The sequence below is a fragment of the Apodemus sylvaticus genome, chromosome 15 (assembly GCF_947179515.1).
Source record: "Apodemus sylvaticus chromosome 15, mApoSyl1.1, whole genome shotgun sequence".
Classification (NCBI taxonomy): domain Eukaryota; kingdom Metazoa; phylum Chordata; class Mammalia; order Rodentia; family Muridae; genus Apodemus; species Apodemus sylvaticus.
The window spans coordinates 81,335,424-81,343,653 of NC_067486.1; positions in this window are offsets into that span (position 1 = coordinate 81,335,424).

Sequence of the window (8,230 nt, forward strand, 5' to 3'; positions counted from 1 at the left end):
ATTTTGTTCAACAAAATGAGCTATATGTTGTAATTAGAGCTATTCAAGAGTGTCCACAAGATATTAATTTAGTGATAGACTCAGCACACATTGCAGAGATTGTAAAATAGATCTATACTTCAGTTATTTCTAGTAATAAAGAGCCTTTAAGAAAACTTTTTCTACCATTGGAAAATAAATTGAGAACTTATAATGACAGAACTTTTGTTATTCATATTATATCTCAAACTAAATTTCCTGGGTTCATTCCTAAAGGAAATTAATGTGAGGATCATTCTGTTTCTTTTGTTTCTGCAGAAGATAGGCATAATGCTTTTCAAACTAGTGTTAGCAGATTACAGATTCAATATACAATACTTTATCAACCAGCTAAATTATTTCACATTGTCGAACTTGTACACCTATGCATATTTTCATGGTCCCACAAGCAGTAAATCCTTGGGAAATGCAAGTGAATGAGCTTTGGCAAATGGATGTCACGTGTGTACCTGAATTTGGAAGGTATTGCTATTTTCATGTATCTATTGACATATTTTCTACATTTATTTGGAGGTGCACCACTTACTGGAGCAACTGCCAATCATGTAATTCAGCATTTAAGTGAAGCATTTGCTAGTATGAAAGTTCCCATGATTATTAAAACAGATAAAGGTCCAGCTTATAAATTTTTTAATAAGTAATTTTGTATGTAATTTGAAATTAATCACATAAGAGGATAGAATATAATCCTCAAGGAAAGTCAATAATTGAAATAGCTCACTTTACTTCAAAACAGACAAATTAAAATATTAAAAATGAGAAAAATAGACTTCAGAACGCGGCCTCCCGCCAGTCAGGAGAGACTCACCTCCATCTTGATTTCGGACTCCAGAGATCGGACAGACTGAGGTACACAAACATAATCCGAGGCCAACACCGCAGGGGTCTGAGCCCGACGGGCGTTGGCCTGCACCCAGGCCCTGGGCTGTTCGGGTGGCCATCAGGGTGCCAACCCAGCCAGGAGGTTTTTTTGCCCTGGCCGGCGCACGCGCTGCCATTTTGCCTACAGAACCCAGAGTGCTCGGGAGGGCAGAGACGGCTAACAGGCATAGCCTGAGGCTAACAAAACGGGGGTCTAGGCCCCAAAAGGCCCAGGACTGACCCCAAGAACTGGGCGGCTTGGTGGGCCATCTGCGTGTCAACCCGCCCAGGAGGTTGTTAGCACAGCAGACTCTCCCGGTGCTTTCGGGGGAGCGCGGACGCGCACGCCGGCCATCCGGGTCACCTGGCAGACCCAATTAACAGTCATAGCCCTAGGGGAACTTTGCTCGGACCTTGGCCTCCCAGGCTTTTGCCTGGACTCAGGGCCTGGGCGACCAGGCTAACCTTGTGTGCACCAGCCCGGTTGGGGAATCAGCTGCCCAGCGGAGTGAGCGGAACACAGGGGAGGTCACAGCAGCATACACCATCAGCGCTCCCTGGGGGTGCACACTGGCTCCATCTGGTCCACAGACACAATCTGGGGCAAGGCCTCAGGCGGAAGCCCTCAGCCCAACACTCTCTGCCTCAGATCAGCCTGGGCAGCCACACCACATCTCCAGGTCCCTCAAGAGGCTAGCGGGGGCTTCCGGGCAGCCAGCTGGGAGAAGTCGGTGTGCTCTGGTAAATCCTGCGGGCCCCAGCAGGAGCCTTCAGGTGCCTGCTTCGGGATCTGAACAGCCTGGACAGCAGCACCCTGTCTACAGGCAGTGCAGGGTGTAAGCTGTGCACCAGAGGCCAACGGGGAAGGGGCAGCTTGCACTGGTGAGTCCAGCACTGACAAGACCAAGTAACACCAGTGAGAACTAGATGGCAAAAGGCAAATGCAGGAACGTCACTAACAGAAATCAAGGCAATATGGCAACATCTGAACCCAATTCTCCTCTACCAGCATGTCCTGGATACCCCATCACACCAGTAAAACAAGATTTGGATTTAAAATCACTGGTCATGATGCTGGTACAGGAACACATGAAGGACATACTTAAAGAAATTCAGGAGAAAATGGATCAAAAGTTAGAAGCCCTTGCTAGGGAAACACAAAAATCATTGAAAGAAATCCAAGAGAATATAAAAGCCAACAATGAGGAAACACAAAAATCACTTAAAGAAATACAGGAGAACTTTGGTCAACAGGCTGAGGTCATGAAAGAGGAAACACAAAAATCTCTTAAAGAATTACAGGAAAGCACAAACAAGCAAGTGAAGGAGCTAAGCAAAACCATCCAGGATCTAAAATCAGAAGTAGAAACAACTAAGAAAACTCAAAGGGAGACAACTTTGGAGATAGAAAGCCCTGGGAAGAAATCAGGGAACAGAGAAGCAAATATCAACAACAGAATACAAGAAATAGAAGAAAGAATCTCAGATACTGAAGATTCCATAGAAACCATGGACTCAACAGTTAAAGAAAATGCAAAAGGCAAAAAGCTTGTAACCCAAAATATCCAGGAAATCCAGGACACAATGAGAAGACCAAACCTAAGGATTATAGGCATAGATGAGAGTGAAGATTTACAACTTAAAGGGCCAGCAAATATCTTCAATAAAATTATGGAAGAAAACTTCCCTAACCTAAAGAGAGAGATGCCCATGAATATACAAGAAGCCTACAGAACTCCAAACAGACTGGACCAGAACAGAAATACTTCCTGTCACATAATAATCAGAACACCAAATGTTCTAAACAAAGAAAGAATATTAAAGGCAGTAAGAGAAAAAGGCCAAGTAACATATAAAGGAAGACCTATCAGAATCACAGCAGACTTTTCACCTGAGACTATGAAGGCTAGAAGGTCCTGGGCAGATCTCATGCAGACTCTAAGAGAACACAAATGCCAACCAAAACTACTATATCCAGCAAAACTCTCAATCACCATAGATGGAGAAACTAAGATATTTCACGACAAAACCAAGTTTACCCAATATCTATCCACAAACCCAGCCCTAAAAAGGATAATAGGAGGACAACACCAATACAAGGAGGGAAACTTCACCTGGAAAAAGCAAGATAGTAACCTTTCATCAAACCCAAAAGAAGTTAAGCAATCAAATTTAAAAAATAACGTCAAAAATGATAGGCAGTAACAATCACTATTCCTCAATATCTCTTAACATCGATGGACTTAATGCTCCAATAAAAAGACACAGACTAACTGACTGGATACGTAAACAGGACCCTACATTTTGCTGCTTACAGGAAACACACCTCAGGGTCAAAGACAAACACTACCTTAGAGTAAAAGGCTGGAAGACAATTTTACAAGCAAATGGTCTCAGGAAACAAGCTGGAGTAGCCATTTTAATATCAGATAAAATTGACTTTCAACCCAAAGTCATCAAAAGAGACTCTGATGGACACTTCTTTCTGGTCAAAGGAAAAATACAACAAGAAGAACTCTCAAACCGGAACATCTATGCTCCAAATGCAAGGGCACCCTCTTTCATAAAAGAAACTTTATTAAAACTCAAAGCACACATTGCACCTAACACAATAATTGTGGGTGACTTCAACACTGCACTTTCCTCAATGGACCGATCAGGAAAACAGAAACTAAACAAGGACACAATGAAACTAATTGAAGCTTTGGACCAATTAGATTTAACAGATATATATATAGAACATTCTATCCTAAAACAAAAGAATATACCTTTTTTTCAGCACCTCATGGTACCTTCTCCAAAATCGACCATATAACTGGTCACAAGACAGACCTCAACAAATATAAGAAGACAGAACTAATCCCATGCCTCCTATCTGATCACTATGGAGTAAAAGTGGTCTTCAATAGCAACAGAAACAACAGAAAACCCACATACACGTGGAAATTGAACAATACTCTACTCAATGATACCTTGGTCAAGGAAGAAATAAAGAAAGAAATTAAAGACTTTTTAGAACACAATGAAAATGAAAACACAACATACCCAAATCTATGGGACACAATGAAAGCAGTGCTAAGAGGAAAACTCATAGCCCTGAGTGCCTCCAAAAAGAAAATGGAGAGAGCATACATTACCAGCTTAATGACACACCTGAAAGCCCTAGAACAAAAAGAAGCTATTTCACCCAGGAGGAGTAGAAGGCAGGAAATCATCAAACTCAGGGCCGAAATCAATCAAGTAGAAACAAAGAGAACCATACAAAAAATCAACAAAACCAGGAGCTGGTTCTTTGAGAAAATCAACAAGATAGATAAACCCTTAGCCAGACTGACCAAAGGGCACAGAGAAAGTATCCAAATTAACAAACTTAGAAATGAAAAGGGAGATATAACTATGGAAACTGAGGAAATCCAAAAAATCATCAGATCCTACTACAAGAGCCTGTACTCAACACAACTGGAGAATCTGGAGGAAATGGACAATTTCCTTGACAGATACCAAATACCAAAATTAAATCAGGACCAATTAGACAATCTAAACAGTCCCATAAAGCCTAAAGAAATAAAAGGAGTCATAGAAAGTCTTCCAACCAAAAAAAGCACAGGACCAGATGGTTTCAGTGCAGAATTCTACCAGACCTTCAAAGAAGAGTTAACACCAATACTCTTCAAACTATTCCACAAAATAGAAACAGAAGGAACACTACCCAATTCCTTCTACGAAGCCACAATTACGCTGATACCAAAGCCACACAAAGATCCAACAAAGAAAGAGAACTTCAGAACAATTTCCCTTATGAACATCGATGCAAAAATACTCAATAAAATTCTTGCCCACTGAATCCAAGAACACATCAAAACGATCATCCACCATGATTAAGTAGGCTTTATCCCGGGAATGCAGGGTTGTTTCAATATACGGAAATCCATCAATGCAATCCACTACATAAACAAACTCAAAGAACAAAACCACATGGTCATTTTATTGGATGCTGAAAAAGCATTTGACAAAATTCAGCATCCTTTCATGCTTAAAGTCTTGGAGAGAACAGGAATTCAAGGCCCATACCTCAACTTAGTAAAAGCAATATACAGCAAACCGGTAGCCAGCATCAAACTAAATGGAGAGAAACTTGAAGCAATCCCACTGAAATCAGGGACCAGACAAGGCTGCCCCCTTTCTCCTTATCTTTTCAATATTGTACTTGAGGTACTAGCTCGGGCAATTCGACAACATAAGGAGGTCAAAGGGATACAAATTGGAAAGGAAGAAGTCAAACTATCATTATTTGCAGACGACATGATCGTCTACCTAAGTGACCCAAAGAACTCCACTAGAGAGCTCCTACAGCTGATAAACAACTTCAGCAAAGTGGCAGGTTATAAAATCAACTCAAGCAAATCAGTGGCCTTCCTATACTCAAAGGATAAGCAGGCTGAGAAAGAAATTAGGGAAATGACCCCCTTCACAATAGCCACAAACAGTATAAAGTATCTTGGGGTGACTCTTACCAAACATGTGAAAGATCTGTATGACAAGAACTTCAAGACTCTGAAGAAGGAAATGGAAGAAGACCTCAAAAAATGGGAAAACCTCCCATGCTCATGGATCGGTAGAATCAATATAGTTAAAATGGCCATTTTGCCTAAAACACTACACAGATTCAATGCAATACCCATCAAAATCCCAACTCAATTCTTCACAGAGTTAGAAAGAGCAATTATCAAATTCATCTGGAACAACAAAAAACCCAGGATAGCTAAAACTATTCTCAGCAACAAAAGAAAATCTGGGGGAATCAGTATCCCTGACCTCAAGCAATACTACAGAGCAATAGTGTTAAAAACTGCATGGTATTGGTACAGTGACAGGCAGGAGGATCAATGGAACAGGATTGAAGATCCAGAAATGAACCCACACACCTATGGCCACTTGATCCTCGACAAAGAGGCTGAAAACATCCAATGGAAAAAAGATAGCCTTTTCAACAAATGGTGCTGGTTCAACTGGAGGTCAGCATGCAGAAGAATGCAAATTGATCCATCCTTGTCTCCTTGTACTAAGCTCAAATCCAAATGGATCAAGGACCTCCACATAAAGCCAGACACTCTGAAGCTAATAGAAAAGAAACTGGGGAAGACCCTTGAGGACATCGGTACAGGGAGAAAGTTTCTGAACAGAACACCAATAGCGTATGCTCTAAGAGCAAGAATTGACAAATGGGACCTCATAAGGTTACAGAGTTTCTGTAAGGCAAAGGACACCATGAAGTGGACAGATCGGCAACCAACAAATTGGGAAAAGATCTTCACCAATCCTACATCAGATAGAGGGCTAATATCCAATATATATATAAAGAACTCAAGAAGTTAGACTCCAGAAAACCAAACAACCCTATTAAAAAATGGGGTACAGAGTTAAACAAAGAATTCTCACCTGAAGAACTTCGGATGGCGGAGAAACATCTTAAAAAATGCTCAACTTCATTAGTCATTAGGGAAATGCAAATCAAAACAACCCTAAGATTTCATCTTACACCAGTCAGAATGGCTAAGATTAAAAATTCAGGAGACAGCAGGTGTTGGAGAGGGTGTGGAGAAAGAGGAACACTCCTCCACTGCTGGTGGGGTTGCAAATTGGTACAACCACTCTGGAAATCAGTCTGGCGGTTCCTCTGAAAACTGGGCACCTCACTTCCAGAAGATCCTGCTATACCATTCCTGGGCATATATCCAGAGGATTCCCCACCATGTAATAAGGATACATGCTCTACTATGTTCATAGCAGCCCTATTCATAATTGCCAGATGCTGGAAAGAACCCAGGTATCCCTCAACAGAAGAGTGGATGCAAAAAATGTGGTATATCTACACAATGGAGTACTATTCAGCCATTAGAAACAATGAATTCATGAAATTCTTAGGCAAATGGATGGAGCTAGAGAACATCATACTAAGTGAGGTAACCCAGACTCAAAAGGTGAATCATGGTATGCACTCACTAATAAGTGGTTATTAACCTAGAAAACTGGAATACCCAAAACATAATCCACACATCAAATGAGATACAAGAAGAAAGGAGGAGTGGCCCCTGGTTCTGGAAAGACTCAGTGAAACAGTATTCGGCAAAACCAGAACGGGGAAGTGGGAAGGGGTGGGAGGGAGGACAGGGGAAGAGAAGGGGGCTTACGGGACTTTCGGGGAGTGGGGGGGGGCTAGAAAAGGGGAAATCATTTGAAATGTAAATAAACTATATTGAATAAAAAAAAATTTTTAAAAAAATGAGAAAAATAGATGAATCTTTTATGTTTCTCTATAAGTAATTGCAATCTTAACCAAGAACACTTAAATTTCACGCTTTATTCATACTTAATTTCTTTAACTTACCTCAAGAATATGTACTTACTATGCCAGAAAATAATTTTGATTCAGAATCAAATACAGAAATTTTTATCTACAAAATGTCTGGGCTAGGATAGCTGCTGATACAGCATGGTAAGAAGGAATGTTGTTAGTTTGAGGGAAAGGGTGGGTATGTTCCTGTATTCTTTCAGGGTGGACTCTGATTCTAGGAAGATAGATTCAGAGAGGCTGAGGATGAAAGCAGCAGTGAGGTGCAGATATGAAGATCCTCTTGAACACTCCTCCACTGCTGGTGGGGTTGCAAATTGGTACAACCACTCTGGAAAGCAGTCTGGCGGTTCCTCCGAAAACTGGGCACCTCACTTCCAGAAGATCCTGCTATACCACTCCTGGGCATATACCCAGAGGATTCCCCACCATGTAATAAGGATACATGCTCTACTATGTTCATAGCAGCCCTATTTATAATTGCCAGATGCTGGAAAGAACCCAGGTATCCCTCAACAGAAGAGTGGATACAAAAAATGTGGTATATCTACACAATGGAGTACTATTCAGCCATTAGAAACAATGAATTCATGAAATTCTTAGGCAAATGGATGGAGCTAGAGAACATCATACTAAGTGAGGTAACCCAGACTCAAAAGGTGAATCATGGTATGCACTCACTAATAAGTGGTTATTAACCTAGAAAACTGGAATACCCAAAACATAATCCACACATCAAATGAGATACAAGAAGAAAGCAGGAGTGGTCCCTGGTTCTGGAAAGACTCAGTGAAACAGTATTTGGCAAAACGAGAACGGGGAACTGGGAAGGGGTGGGAGGGAGGACAGGGGAAGAGAAGGGGGCTTACGGGACTTTCGGGGAGTGGGGAGGGGGCTAGAAAAGGGGAAATCATTTGAAATGTAAATAAATTATATCAAATAAAAAAAAAAAAAAAAAAAGATCCTCTTGATGAAGTG